This window comes from Equus przewalskii, chromosome 3 (assembly GCF_037783145.1).
Source record: "Equus przewalskii isolate Varuska chromosome 3, EquPr2, whole genome shotgun sequence".
Lineage (NCBI taxonomy): Eukaryota > Metazoa > Chordata > Mammalia > Perissodactyla > Equidae > Equus > Equus przewalskii.
Window position 1 is genome coordinate 116,919,330 of NC_091833.1, and position 16,306 is coordinate 116,935,635.

Below are 16,306 nucleotides of genomic sequence, written 5' to 3' on the forward strand. Positions count from 1 at the left end.
AACCCCTCGCCTCCCCTTTCAGGGAGAGGAGATAAAACAAGACAAATTTGAGGGCTCAATCTCATCTCCCAGCTGATGTCACCTGAAATAAAAACCCTTTCCCTGCCATAAGCCTGGTGTTCCAGTTTTTATTTGGCCCCTCTTGTATGGTGGGTAAAGAACCTGTTTGTATGCGGTAACAATCTGGGGAGCCAGCCAGCAGGCTCCTGCCCGTGGCTCCGTGGCCCCAGGCCAACTGGGATTTCCTGGGAAGCAGTCGGGCAGCTGCCTAGGTGATTTGCCCTAGGGACTGTCCCCAGTACTTTCCGTCTAGCCCGGCACCGCTGACCCTAGGCGCACTCTCTTATGGCAAGGAAACAGGCTCTAGATTTGTGTGTGTGTTTGTTTGTTTCTTTGTTCATCCTGGTGAGTCGACGGACTCTGAAATAGGGTAAGTCGCCTCGGGGACGCCTGTGAACTTCCTTCCCCTCCTCTGGGGTCCCTTCCATTCATGGAGAGGCTATCTGGGGTACTTTCCCTTCATGGAGGGGCCATCTGGGGTACTTTTCCTTCATGGAGGGGCCATCTGGGGTACTTTCCCTTCTTGGAGGGGCCATCTGGGGTACTTTTCCTTCATGGAGGGGCCATCTGGGGTACATTCCCTTCATGGAGGGGCCATCTGGGCGTACATTCAGAGTGGGAATAGTTGTAAGACATTCTACCCTCAATCTGGGAACCGGTTCACTGGTGTCTGGTTTTTCTGTCTGGGTCTGTATGTCTGTCTGTCTCTATGTACTGGAATGGGAAACATGCTGTCTGTCCCCAAGCAGAGCCCATTGGGGTTAATTCTGAGTAGATGGTCTAATTATAAGCCAATGTCTAAAAGGTATGATTTTCTTTTGTAACACATGGCCACAATATTCTTTAAACTCTGGAGAGAATATGGCCAAACAATGGATCCTTAAGTTGGAAAATTTTTAGAGAGCTCTTTTCATAAACAGCTGTTTTATTGGTACCTATGAAAAGGCCAAATTAAAAGGAAAATACAATGACTAGTCTTAAGAACTTAACCAAACTTGGAGTCTCAGCTTGTTATGGTTTCACAGATGCTAATGAAAACATTAAGTTAACAAACAGAAATCAAAAAGGAAAGAGACACAGGACTCATCCCCACAGGATGAAAATCTTTAACTAGTTATTAAAAAGGAAAATGAGGTAAATAGAACAGACATAAATAAAGTTAAAAGAAAGGTTTTATTAAAACACTGGCTAAGGTTGAATGGGCTAAAGGGTACCCCCATTTTAGCCCCCCAACATTAAAAGACATCAAACCTGTTTTATTCACCCCAGTTTAACAAAATTTAATAAGTCAGGAGGCTAAAATCACAGTGAGAAACCTGACCAACGATTGTTTGAGGCAACAGTTAGGTTGCTAAAGTTGGTAAAACTATAAAAATTAAAGTGTTTAAGCTAATATTATATAAAGAGGTTATGTCAACTTTGCCTGGATTTTTTTGGGGAATAGATGTTATGTCTACCTGGGGATGCTCCCCCAACACAATGCTGTAATACTAAAACTTGTTAACAGAATTCTAATGTAAGTTATAATTAGAAGTATACGTTGGAAACATTAAAGGTTTGTAAAAACTGGTATATTTAAATGGGCTTTATATAAAATGATTACATCTCTTCTGTCTTATTGTATTATAGATTACCTTGTGGGGATAAACATTGTGTCTCATTAGGGTAGGTTTCCCCTCCCTGATATTGTAGAAGCATAAGAAATCCACCCTTCAGCCGATGTTAATTAAGCATGCTAAAGGAGATCTCACTTTAAAATGGCCAAAATGGGGCAATTTCAGTTTACCCAAACTGATGTAAGCAATTGGAAAAAGCCAGCCACAACAATGGGAAGCTTGTTTTAATCTTTTGCGGCTTCTAAATAAAATCAGAAATACTTTACTGCCTCTTTAAGAGAAAATAATTAAATACTTAAACATGCCAGCGCCCGAAGCCAAATCTGCTGCTTCTCTCTATTCTCTGAGATGCGCCACTTCAACTCCCCTGAAACTCCTGATCTAAAATTAAACACGCAAAAATAAGTAAACTTTGAGACAACTTGGAATCATAATGGCCATTCTGGGGAACCTCTGTTTCAGATGAGTCCACCTTAGGGGTCATCCTTAAAAGAGAGGATTCAAAACCTCTCACAATGGAACTCAGTCTTTAATTAATATACAGAATCTTCTAAAAGACAAAGTTATTTAACATGACATAAAATGACCTTTGGTAAATAAAAGTCTGTTTAAGTTTGCAGGCTTGATTTAAAATAGGCATGTCCTCAAAGTTATCAGCATTAGATACAATGCAGACACACAGCCTGGGTTTACTGGTCAAAGGAGGTCATATTCTCTCTGCTACAAAATTCGTCAGCAAGAGTAATAACTTAAAATAATAGCTGATTTTGCTTAATGTCTCATGAGGTTTTCGCAGACGATCTAAATATAATTGTTAAGACCATGTAAACTAAATAAATGTAAAAGGACAAGTGTTTTTGGAGAAACTTTTTAATAGTTATGTGTTATGATGTATGTACTTAAAACAACTTAAGTGACGGCTCACTGCTTTGGTGTCACACAGTGTCTTTGAGAGTAATCTAACATGATTGCTAAAACAAATAGTTTAAATAGATGAAAATGGGTAAAAGTGTCTGAGTAAAGTAACTGCGTTTTGTGGTCTGTATACTTAAAAAACACAGCTTCCAAAATTTTTTTGGAAACAAACTTTATAGTTTTACTAAGTTAAGTTAAATGACAAAACCTGTTGAATATCTGGTCATTTCTGGATAGGATAGAACACTGAAACATTATTGCTGAACATGTCTAACTACTTTTGGCTTCTTATTACAGAAAATCTAAAACATGTTTGGGTCTATTAGCATACACACCTTGTGTTTTATTACTATAGAGTAACATTTCCAAAAATTATAGAAGGTAATTGTAAATTTGTCAAGCCACAGAATGCTAACGTAAAGAAAAGTTTATAATTGCTTAGTTGGTTTTTACTTAGAAATTAAGGTTTCTAAGGGTTAAAGATTCTAATTAACATATATAATTAAAGCTATTAAAAATTAATAAGAAAAAAAATCTTTGCATTGAAGGAAAGTAAAATGTATGTTTTCAGTAAAAACATATAAAAAATAAAAGTATTTTTGCTTTTTGGGTGAAAAAAAGATAAATTTGTCCTAATGTACTAAAAGGGAAGAAAGGGAAACTGGGACAAATTCTGAATGTAAAAAGTAAGTAACAAAAGGTTTAGAAAAGCAAAACCCTGAGGAGTTTTATGTACGGTCAAGTTGGCTAAGATTAAAATAAATTTACTGGGGCCGGCTCTGTGGTCGAGTGGTTAAGTTTGCGCGCTCCGCTGCGGCGGCCCAGGGTTCGGATCCTGGGCACGGACATGGCACTGCTCGTCAGGCCATGTTGAGGCAGCATCCCACATCCCACAACTAGAAGGACGTGCAACTAAGATGTACAACTATGTACAGGAGATAAAAGCAGAAAAAAAAAAAGAAAAGAAAAGATTGGCAACAGTTGTTAGCCCAGGTGCCAATCTTTAAAATAAATAAATAAATAAATAAATAAATTTACTTAAGTAAATAAATTTAAATGTCAAAAGTAAACTGGTACAAAATTAAAACTTGGTCTTATCTTTCTTAAAAAGATAACTTTCCTAAACTTTTAGTCTGCTTGTGGTAAAAAAAAAAAAATTATAAAAGATTTTTTTTCTTTAAATAATCTACCAAAAGGATAAGGATTTTATGTTTTATCAAAATTAATTTCCTACATTGTTTTTGTCAGGTCCTTAATCACAGATGCTGAGGTTTTTCTCACAACTATTTAATTCTCTGCATTTGCCTAAAATTCTTTAACTGTCACCATGGTTAAAGGGATAATTAAACATTGCTTCATGGGGACCTATCATATTATATGGGTAAATGTTATTGATGTAAATGTTTTAAAAATTGTATAACATTACTAAAATTCTAATCTGTCCTGGTTATCAGTCATAATTCTGGTTATTTTAAAGCATTACATGTCACAGAAATAGTCAAGTTTCTTTGTCAATTGCCATTTTTAAATAGTTGCTTATTTATAGACGGTTGTTTTACCCTGATGCTTTTACAAGTATGTTTTATTTTCAGAAAAGTTCATGGAAAGGACTCTGACGTTCACTCTAGAATACAGCTTTCTGATAAACGTTCAGATTGTAAAACTAAACTGGGTAAGAAATTACAGAACTCTAACAGAGAAACTCATGCCTTCATAAAACTGCTGACAGAAGATTAAGATCAAGAACCAACTACACGGGACTAAATAAACTGATGAGAATAATTAGAATTTTTATGACTTCTTGTTTAAAATATTGCTTATTTTTTTAATGTTTTGTGTTTTGTTTTCTCAGATTTAAGAAAATCTTTTCTTCCTTTCCCTTATGCTAACTATGACTTATATCAATTTGATGAAATTATACATTTGTAAATAAAACTGCACCATTTATCTTTTTCTCCTTACCTTATCCCTCCAGAATTTGGAAATTCTTAGTGAGTAAATATTCTTATTTCCATGGCTCTATAATTGTTTGTATAAGTTCAACAAGAATCTGTTCTTCTTATAACAGGACACAATTGGAAACACTGGTTATAATACCAAGGCTTTGACTGGAATGTCATATTTGAGAGAAATATACAGACTTGGATATGACCAGACAGCATTTGAGGAACAAAGGTTGACTTTCTGAAATAAAGCCACTTGGAAATATTGGCCTGGTACCTTGCTCATGGGTTCCCAAGAATCTGGTAAGGTTGAGTAAAGAATGTCACTCCCTCTGGCAGATACAAGGAACCTCAATATTTTTTTTTTCTGAGGAAGATTAGCCCTGAGCTAACTTCTGCCAATCCTCCTCTTTTTTGCTGAGGAAGACTGGCCCTGAGCTAACATCCATGCCCATCTTCCTCTACTTTATATGTGGGACGCCTGCCACAGCATGGCTTTGCCAAGCAGTACCATGTCCACACCCAGGATCTGTACCAGCAAACCCCGGGCTGCCAAAATGGAATGTGTGAACTTAACCGCTGCGTCACTGGGCAGGACCCTGGAACCTCAATATTTTGGGGACCTAGTGAAGGGAGGAATGCACCCAAATCTGTAGGTATTGCAGGCTGAATCTGATGACAAGTTTTGGTCTGGCTTTCCTTGCCTCGAGAAGCCTTTAAAGTTCAATCTGAGAGTCCTTGTAAAAAGTTCCAGCAAAGCAGATTTAAAAGAGCCTATATGACCAATTGCTATTCTTGCTGTACTTATGTATATAACTGGGCCAAATTTATTAAAACTAGACTTATTTTGTAAACCAGTTAGTCTTAATTTGGCTATGTTTGGTAAAATTGAGGGTGATTTTAGAGAAAAATTATGTTTCAATAAAAACTATAATACACATTCATGGATATTAGATTCTGGTTCCATTAATTGTCTTTGAAGTTTTTGTTTTATATCTGTAAACTCAACTAGATCCTAAATTCTTCTAGTCTCCTGAAATATCTGAAATAATAAACCTCCAAACTAATATTCTGTTTTTTCCTTCATTTTCACTTGAAATCATTAAAAATTGAATCTGCCCTTTTTCCTGAAGCTTTACAAACTCAAGCTGGACAACTTGATGTAACTTTAAGAAAGATTCATGTCTGTTGCTGTGTAAGCCACTCAGAAAGATACCTGAGTGCCTGATGACACCATCAGAGACATTTCAAACTGCAAAAGATGCTTTGACTCTGACTTCTAGGAATCTTGATTGGCTGCCCCCTGGGCTCCGGAACTGGGTTATAATTTGCTCCAACCATTAACCTTGTTTTACCATTTCCTTTCTCTAAAAATACTTATTAAATACCTAGTTAGTTACTTACATGATACAGGCCTAAATTTGGCATCACTGCATTACTGCCTTATTAAAAGACTGGTTCAATGAGATGGAATAACCTACGCCCTGATTCAGAGAAGTTGCTAGATCAGTCATTGCCCCAAATCCCTCAAGATTGAGAAATGAGCATAAAATAGGGGGGAATTGATGCCAGCCCTGATATCATTTCCCCTACATTAAACCCAGCATATGTGGGGTTAAAACCAAAGGACTCTTTCTCTGTGTGAAAATATTGGTTGTCATCGAAAACTAACATGTGTCAGGTCCCCAAGACCACCCCAAAGTTCAATGACTCACTAAGAGGACACACAGAACTCAGCATACAGTTGTGCTCAAGGCTAAGCACTATTCTCTGGCTCCCTGGCTCCAGAATCCACTATCTGCCATGGAGACAGATGGCCAAAGTCACACACCTAGGTTCCTTATCATCTCCTCCTCCCTGCAAGCAGCATCCCAAGGTCGAATGCAGGCTGGTGGGAAAGCACCAACCAGCAAGGCCGCTGACTACCCCCCCACACAAGCAGCCACATTCCTCACAAAGCTTTAAAACCCCTCACCTCCCCTCTTTTGGGGAGACGAGATGAAATGAGACAAATTTGAGGGCTTACTCTCGTCTCCCGGCTGATATCACTCGAAATAAAAGCCCTTTCTTTTGCCATAGCCTGGTGTTTCAGTTTTTATTTGGCCCCTCTTGTGTGGCGGGGAAAGAGCCTATGTTTGTAGGTTGTAACAGTACCACATGGGGAAAACATATTAGTCTGAAACAGCCTCAGTCAATACTACAGAGGTCACCTGATAGAACAGACAAAACAACCAAAAAGAGCAAAGAAATTTAATACTAACAATTATTCCAGGGGGATGACTTGATAAGTGAAAATATTGGTTGTCATCGAAAACTAACGTGTGTCAGGTCCCCAAGACCACCCCAAAGTTCAATGACTCACTAAGAGGACACACAGAACTCAGCATACAGTTGTGCTCAAGGCTAACATTTATTACACTGAAAAGATACAAATCAAAATCAGTGAAGGGAGGGGCCAGCTGGTAGCATAGTGGTTAAGTTCCCATGCTCTGCTTCGGTGGCCCGAGGTTCCTGGGTTCACATCCCAGGCACAGACCTACACACCACTTATCAAGCCATGCTGTGGCGGCATTCCACATATAAAGAGAAGGAAGATGGGCACAGATGTTGGCTCAGGGCCAATCTTCCTCAGCAAAAAGAGGAGCATTTGCGGTGATGTTAGTTCAGGGCTAATCTTCCACACGAAAAACAAAAACAAAAACAAAAAAGTCAGTGAAGGGAGAAAGCACATGGGTCCAGGGGATACAAGTACCAGCTTCCAAAATCCTCTCTGGGGAGTCACACAAGACATGCTCAATTCACCCAGTAGAGGATTGTGACAACACATGTGGAATGCTGTCCACCAGGGAAGCCCGTCAGAGACTCAGACCCAGGGCTTTCACTGGTGGCTGGTCCTGTGGGCCCCTCTGCCCGGTACGCCCCCAACTCCAGACCCCCAGGGGGAAAGGGGCATCAGCACAGACAGCACTGTTTGCACAAACAGGTGAGGCACAGGAGCCGCTCACATCAGGCAGAGTGCTGGGAGCCCTCCCGACATCCGGGCTCCTGACGCCAGCCCAGGGCTAGCCCCGCACGGGCTCCCGGGGCCCGCAGTCAGGCCTGTGGTGAGAAGTCCTTTCTACACACAAAACCCTTTAAAGATCACTTTAAAAAGCAATACAGTAAGTGTTTATGTTGTAAAGACCCAAAATGTAATAGAGAATATGTTTTTTAAAGAGGGTATGTTTTTGAAATAATTGTTTTAAAGTTGTTAAAAGAAATTCTTGCGTCTTGGGATAAAGTTTCCAGTAACAGAAGCATAATCCAAAGCAATTTCTGCACACACACAAAGTGAAAGAACTAGACAAAAGGGAAAGTGTATTATTAGACGACTCCAAGAGCAGCTTCAAAGACGACGCTACGCAGGATGCATGTTTGAATAAAATCATTTTATGATACGTAAGAGTGAAAAAAGAACAACTTAATTCTAAATTACCATATTACTTAATATCCAACTGGTGCTAAATTAATCATTTAAATATTATGACTAGACATTTAACTATTTAATATTCATCATTAAAAATGTTTATATTCATGTTGGCCAAGAATTGTGTTTTAGGGTCTTCTCATTGGATCTTCTAAAAGGGTGTGGCGGGCTGAATACGCCCCCAGAGATGCCACATCCTAACCTCTGGAACCTGCGACGTCACCTCACGTGGCCAAAGGGACGGTGCAGCTGTGATCCAGTGAAGGATCTGAGATGGGAGGTGATCCTGGGTTCCCCGGGTGGGCCCCATGTCACCACAGGGTCCTTATCAGAGGGAGGCAGGAGGGTCAGAGCGAGAGAGCAGGCCACGCGAGGATGGAGCAGAGATTAGAGCCACAGCTCTGAGACGGAGAAAGGGGCCACACGCCAAGGGATGCAGGCGGCCCCTAGAAGCCACAAAAGGAACCAGATTCTCCCCGGGGCTCCAGAAGGACCAGCCCTGCCCACACGTGGACGTCTAGCCCAGGGAGACTGACTTGGGACTTCTGACCACTGGAACTGTAAGAGAACAAAGTTGTGCTGTTTTAGGCCCCTAAGTTGGTGGCAACGCGTTTCAGCAGCCACAGGAAACTCGTACAAGGGGAATCACCCTATCGGTCGGGGAGGGGGATAGAGTAGATGCATGAAATAACCCATCTAAAAAATGCTCAGACAGGATCCGGTTCCTGGCAGACATGACACATCAAAGTGGCCGCTGTTCCTGATGTTACTGCAAGAGTCTTGTCACTGTGGATTCTCCAGGACAGAGCTCAGTGAGACCTGCTGGTTTCCTCCAGTCACAAGAGACCTCCTAGCCTTCTCTTCCAAACAATAATAGATGCTGCCCCTATGAAAGAAATGATTTCCTAGTTTTATATGCAGAATTATTTTATGATTCATCTGAGCACCATGGAGTCATAACACTGTATGACACAATTTCAAATAATAGTTTCGTATATGGTTTAACCAAATATTTCTATTAGACTCTCTTACCGTCATGTCCCTGAAGTAATTAAAAATAAATTGTTTCTGGGGCCAGCCTGGTGGCATAGTGGTTAAGTTCATGCATTCCACTTTGGTGGCCCAGGGTTTGCAGGTTCAGATCCCAGGCATGGACCTAGACACCGCTCATCAAGCCACGCTGTGGCAGCATCCCACATAAAATAGAGAAGATTGGCACAGATATTAGCTCAGTCACAATTTCCTCAAGCAAAAAGAGGAAGATTGACAACAGATGTTAGCTCAGGGCCAATCTTCCTCACAAAAAAAAATTAAAAAATAAATTATTTCTAATTCTAATAATTCTAATAACTAATTCTATAAGTAATACCCATAACACATTTTATAAGTTCAGCCTATAGCTTAATTTTTCCTTAAACTGTATCAACAAATAGTAAAACTAGTGGAACCAACAGTGAAATCCAAAAGAAACCATAGCACACTAGTTTCCAACTTCAGCTGGCAATTCCACCACCTGGACTACGGAAACACCAGTTCCTGGGCCCTCTCCTCCACCCGAGGCTCTGGGTTGGCAGGTCTGGGGAGGGGCCAGGAGCCGCCTGCTTTAACAAAGCCCCACCCCCCCATACCTTCCAGTTGATTCTGACGTAAGGGGCAACACTTGAAACATCTTGAGATCATCTGCTGTTGGCTGAAAGTCTGCAACCCCCCAAATTCACATGTTGAAATGCTGAGCCCAAAAGTGATAGCGTCTGGGAGTGATTAGGTTTAGATGAGGTCATGAGGGTGGAGACCTTGTGAGGGGATTAACCTCCTTGTAAAAGATGAAGAGACACAGGATCTCACCCTCCCACACACTCTGTCTCTCCGCCATGTGAAGATACGAGAAGACGGCCATCTGTGAACCAGAAAGTGGGGCCTCACCAGACAGGTGACCTGCCAGCACCTTGATCATGGACCCCCAGCCCAGAACTGGGAGGAATGAATGTCTGCCGTTTAAGCCCCTCCATGTATGGTATTCTGTTATAGCAGGCCAAGCAGATGAAAACATCATCTAATCCAGCTGCCTCACTTTGCAGAAAAGGTAACTGAGGTCGGAAAGAAATGCTTCATTCAAGCGACAGCTTCCTAATGGCACAGACGGCTACAGCACAGAGTCTCCACTCTCCCCCCACCCAACGAGGAGGATCAGTCGATTCCGGCCAAATGATACTGACATTGCTTCACTCACTCCTTGTTCAGACTGGCAGGAGCTAGGCATAAGTGCCAGGTGCCATGACCTTCCCTCTCCTCTCCAAGGTCTACGTCTGCTAGACACAGTCCCATTCTGACGAATTTCTCCGCTCACAGCCACTGAATGAGTGCCCACCCCATTCCAGGCAATGTCCCAGCCCTTCAAACGGCCTCACTCGGGAGCAGAGCGAGTGCCAGCCCCCGCTGCATGCTTGGTGCCCTGGACAGGGAGCAGAAGTCTGCTGGCAGATGAGACGGGAAAGCCATTCCAGGGAGGCGACAAGCATGGCACTAGTGATGCCCGTCCATGTGGCTCAGCCCCATCTCTGCCCACACAGAGGGGACGTTTTGTGAGTATGACACTCCAGCTCTCCATGATTGTGCCACCAAAGTTCACAGAGATTCACAGTGCAACAGGCCCTGAGCTGAGCATGGGGGCCAAAAGACCAAAGCAATAAAGAACAGCAACAGTGGAAGGAAACACGACAGGAGGGAGAGAAACTGAGTACTTCCAATGAGGCAGAAAGCATCCAACACACTGAGGAGAAAGGTAAAGTTCAGGAATAAGAACAAGACAAGAACAATACTAGCAGTAGGGAAACACACATGGTACTTGGCACAGGCTGGGGATGTTCTCCGGACTTTGCATATATTAATTCGTGAGTCCATAAGCAATGTCACTATGAAGTAGGTACGATTATTATTTCTATTTTGTGAGATGAGGAAACAGAGGCAGAGAGAAGTTAAGTAACTTGTCTATGGCTGCACAGGTAACTGGTGTCAGAGGCAGATTTGGACCCAGGCTGTTCTCAGTTTTCTCTATCCCCACACAGCAGAATTCTTAGAAGCAGAGGGGGCCTTGGGCCTGAGAGAGCAGGCGCGGTCTGCTTCCACAGTCCCTCCAGAACTGGGGACACCCCATCAGCCTGTCCCCAGTCAGTGCAGGAGCCTGGTGGCACCATGCCACCTTCTCTGACCGGGACACGCTCACCCACAGACCCCTGCCCCTCGTACTCACCCCCAAAGCCACTGTGTCTCAGCAGCCACCTCCAGCCACCACTCTGGTACTGCCCATGGTGCCCAACACCCACCAGGCACCACCACCCCCCAACACCCACCTTGGGGACATAGACGGAAGACCCAACACATCCCCAATGCAGACACACACACCAGGACACCCCCGACCGTCCCTGCATCCCAGCCGCCTCACCCTCCACCCACTCTAGCAGCCCACCACCTGACCCTGAAAAGCTCTCTGAGTCCAAAGCCACTCTCCTTGCCTCCCCTGAGCTACACCAACCTGGGCCCTGCCCATCCCAACACAGCAGGAGTCCATGAAGCCAGAGGATGAGCTGGCAGATTCTTGGCTCCCCAAGGCCATTTCCAGGCTACTTACTGCCACCAATGATCAACGGCCTCACCACGCTATTATCCTTAAAGGGTCCTTGTAACACCACTCACCACCTGACCCACCCTCATCAGTGCAGACCCTTCACCTGCCGGTCAATGGTGTCACTGAGCGCCAACTGTGTGTGGGACTGGGCCAGGCACAGGGCTGCCACATGAGGGAACAACAGTGCCTTCCTGCAAAGACTTCTCAGCTTGGGGACAAGAGAACCGGGAGGCTACTGATGGCAGCAGCTTCCTGAGGGGTGCTGGCTCCCCAGCTGTGCAGCATGACTGGCTCCCAAGGGACCTGAGAGGCACAGCACACCAGCAGGGACCCTCTGGTGGTAGGCAGCCCCACCCACCGAGCTCCACAGAGCGGCACCGTCAGCTCCCTCTCCCAGGCAAGGACCCCTTCTCTGTGGCCCGTCCCCTCTCCCTTGAGGCCCCATTTCCTCTCTGAACTTCAACGCCCTCCCCACACGGGTGACCCCATGGCCTAAGAGCTGGCTGAGAATTCTCTCCCGAGCAACCTCACTCTGCACGTCCACACCTCAATGCACCTTCTGCTGGAAGCATCCCCTCCTCCTCTTCCTGGGGCCCTGACTTCCACCTAAGTTCACCCCACCCTTCTGGGCACCCAGGCAGTGCCTCGGTTACCCCTGACGAGGCCTCCCTCAACCGTGGCACACCGTCCCCCCAGCCCACCTTACCATCCTCCTCTACCTGACACGCTCCATTCCCCTGGATGGCCCAGTCCCAGCCTTCTCTGTCCCTCCACTGCTCACCCCAAAGGCCTTATCCTCCTCACCGTGGCCAGCCTGCTCCTCTCTCACCTCAGCCTCATGACCACCCTCGGGCCCGCCCCACTGGCCCTGCTGCTTCTCCCGGCCTGCGGCCCCTCCCTCCACCCTGCCCTCCTCACTGGGCCTGCAGTCCACAGGAGCCTTCCTGTCCACTGACATGTCCTCCGCACCCACCCGGGCACCCCAGCCTGTAGGAACTGACCATGGGCTTTCTCCATAGCACATGCTGCAGGGCTGTCATGCCACATGGCACCTGGGTCCCTCTCCAAAATCATGCTCCTCAGCCTGAGGGGCTCTCAATACTCTCGTCGACCCTTCAACGCTCCTCTGGCCAACTCACGACCCCTCAAACTCACCCTCCGTTGGAGACCCTGTGCAGTCCCCCTTCCTGCTCTCCTTCAGAGAGAAGACACATGCCATCCCACAGGCCTCCCTCGCCTTCCTCCGGCCAGATGTCCAGTGCTCATACCACCCCGCCTTTTTCTTCAAGTTAAATGAGGCCAAATAGCCCACCTAATGCTAAAATCTAGCTTCAATTTCAGATGCCTCCAAGGTTCTCCAAAGAAAATTTTGTCTTCCACATAAACTACAATTTAAGACATACAACCCCAAATACACCCTACAAGTTTGGGGAAACCCTCCCTGGTTGCCCTTTGTGGTAATGCAGTGACAGATGAACAGACTTTTCACTGAATTTGCCCCAGTGTCTTCTCTCCTTCCATGCCACACTTCGCCTCTCGGGACCTCCTGGTTGACCCTCGTGGTCTCCCAGCTCTTCTGTGGAGAGCCCATCCCCTGGCCCCTCGCTCTGCAGAGGAAGCTGCCCTGGATTTACCCTCCAGCCCTGCTGTTTGTGCATTTTTGCAGACTTTCTGTTCACACGGTTGTTCCTTGTTCGTGGTAGCCTTTTCTTGAGACCTCATCTTTTTGAACCTCCGTGTGTCCTGATAACATTTCGAGAGAGTCTCTGGGAGCCCCCTCTCTGGGTCTGCCTCCACCTGTGCTTCTGGGGAGACGGCAGCTGGTCACTGAGGCAGCTTTGGGGAAGGGAGTTTGTTTTGACTGTCGAGTTTGAGGTCTCCCTAAGCTCACAGGAGAGGTGCGGGCAGGAGATGAGCACATGGGAGATCCTGGCCTGATTAGCTAGTTGGTCCAAAAATTAATGGATCATCTCCCAGAGCTACAGAAAGACAAGAATCTTTAATTTCAAAGGGCCCACCAAGTGCTGAGCAGAGTAAGTAAAAAAAAAAGTCCCATCAAACACTGAGAGAGAAAAGACAGATCGCACAAAGAGGAACAGAATCTGCCAGCAGGCATCCGAGGAGAGCACAGCCCAGCCCTCGAGGTTCTGTGGCTTCTCACCTGCTTGCTGAGGAGCGGCGAGAAGGCAGCAGGCAGGCAAAGGCCTGGGCTGGGTGTTCCCGCTGCATTACACAGGCCGTGCCCACAGTGTGCCTGCAGACTGGCCAAGCTCCCCAGATGCAGCCAGCACCCCGAGTACCTGTGTGAGTAAGCCACGTTGCTAATCCCATCCCCAGGACTTGAAACCTGTGGCAGCTCTAGAAGGTGAGTGTGGCCAGAAAAAGTAGCACGTCCAGTGTCGCCATTTCAGGGTGATGGGCAACCTAGAGCAAGGGAGGCGCAGAAACCAGGCGCTGTGTGTCTGAATCTGTCCCGCTGTGACCACTGTCAGGATGAACTGGACATCCCTTAGCCGGGGCACAGTCTCCTACCAATATCATTTGTTTGCCTCCTCAGCTTGTGTGTCTTTTTATTCACCCATGATGCAAGCTCTAGCCCAGTGCAGGGCTGCCTGGGGAGAAGCTCAGCCCGGGCCGCCATGTAGTCAGTAGAGGCACAGACTAAGCTGTCAACGAGCTAGACAGACAGGTGCGCTGTGGGCAGTGTTCCCAGAACAACCCTCCAATATCTGATCCTGGACTAGAAGAACCTGATAAACACCAACAATGCGTAAACAAGCCCCTGGCATCTCCTCTGCCCAGGCCCCCAAGCATCCCAGCCAGGTGGGCTGGAGCCCAAACACTAGGCAAGGAAGATGCCCCGTGCTTGCCCTGGAAGACTGCTTGGACTTTGGGAACTAAGAAGGAAGTGCCCTTTTAAAAGGACAGCTGGCCAGGGGCCGGCCCCACGGCTTAGTGGTTAAGTCCAGGTGCTCCATTTTGAAGGCCCAGGTTCACAGGTTCAGATCCCAGTTGCGGACCTACACCGCTCATCAAGCCACGCTGCAGCGGCAACCCAGATACAAAATAGAGGAAGACTGGCACAGATGTTAGCTCAGGGCGAATCTTCCTCAAGCAAAAAAAGAGGAAGATTGACAATGGATGTTAGCTCAGAGCTAATCTTCCTCACCAAAAAATAAAACAAAACAAAGGACTGCTGGCCAGGCAGTACCTTCTGAGTGTAAAATTTAACACCCCTACCCTATATACGAGAGGCACTAAAACAGCTCTGCTAATACAAAGGAGCAAGCTGCAGTTTGTTCCCGTCCATTCTACAAACACTTAGGAGTGCCTTCTCTATACAGGCACCTTGTCTAGGAAGAGGAAACAACAGAGACAATGGGGTCCATCCAAGGGGAATCAATCTTGGGGAGCCCATCCTGGTGGAGGCTGTCCTGGAGAGCCCATCCTAAGGGAGCCCACTTCAGAGGGGCCCACCCTGGGGGAGCCTGTCCTGGGGAGCCCGTCCTGGGGGAGCCTATCTTCTGTCTGTGCAGCAACAGCTGAGACAGAGTCCAGAAGACTGTTTCAGGTAGGGCCCAGGGACCGAGGAGCTGGATGCCAGAGGCCCAGCCCTGCACTCATGTGACCTTGGTCATGTGATGACCTTGGTCGTGTGTACAGCAGAGAACATAGAGTCTCTTTCCTAAGGTTGTGAGGATGAGATAAGACCACAGAGGAGCCAGCAGAGGCTCACCTTCCGCTTCAGCTGTTCCCATCATCCCTGCTGATACTCCTCCACCCATCTGAGGAGCCACAGGGCCTGGCAGACACCGTAAGACCCCATGCAATTCCCAGAGGGCAAGCACATGCTGGCTCACGCTCCTTGTCACCTACACCAACCTCACCTGTACCCTCCCCTGTGGAACATCTAGGAACCACCAACTCTCCACAGGGCCCATCATAAGCCCAGATGGCGTCCGCTTGCTTCCCTCCGTGACCCGTGCAAGACGTGGAGGTAGGGAGCAAGTTTTCCATGTCTGCGTCTATGTGCCCCAGGAGCATGAGAAAGTGTTCAGTGAGTACCTGCTGAGCAAATAAATGGGATTGAAATAGCCTTAGCTTTCTCTAAGTGTTAGAATTTAATTATTTTTGTCTATAGTATCTAAATTTTTGAGAAAGAATAGATATAACTTTTGTAACAAGAGAAAAATAAAAGGTAACTGAAGATGGTAATGAGTTGCGTTTTTTTCCTCCCCAAAGCCCCAGTACATAGTTATATATCTTAGTTGTAGGTTCTTCTGGTTCTTCTATGTGGGATGCCACCACAGCATGGCTTGATGAGCGGTGTGTAGGTCTGCACCCAGGATCAGAACCAGCAAACCACAGGCTGAAGAAGCAGAGCACGCGAACTTAACCACTTGGCCACGGGGCCAGCCCTGTAATGAATTTTTATATGTAGGCCATCATAACCATAAAAGAAATACCCATCATTTCCTAGTGGTACAAAAATAAAGGTGGCCTTCTCTTTCCAGACCCACTTTAATCCTGCCTCACCACCAGCTCAGAAGGGACAAAACAGTGGAGACTGGCGTCCTGCAGCGTGCACCCACTGCTGCTGTGGGTCTGTCCCCACCATGCACAGCTCCCGTCCAGGAGACCGTCTGAGCCATAATGGAGATTGGCGAGAGCGTGACGCATC

At 46.0% G+C, this 16,306-nt stretch overlaps 1 protein-coding gene across 4 annotated transcripts in view; it reads right to left on the minus strand.

Moving 5' to 3' along the window:
• The window catches only part of RGS12 (regulator of G protein signaling 12), a 132,766-nt gene that overhangs the window by 101,078 nt on the left and 15,382 nt on the right, over window positions 1-16,306 (minus strand). The gene's annotated exons all lie outside the window — the stretch shown is intronic.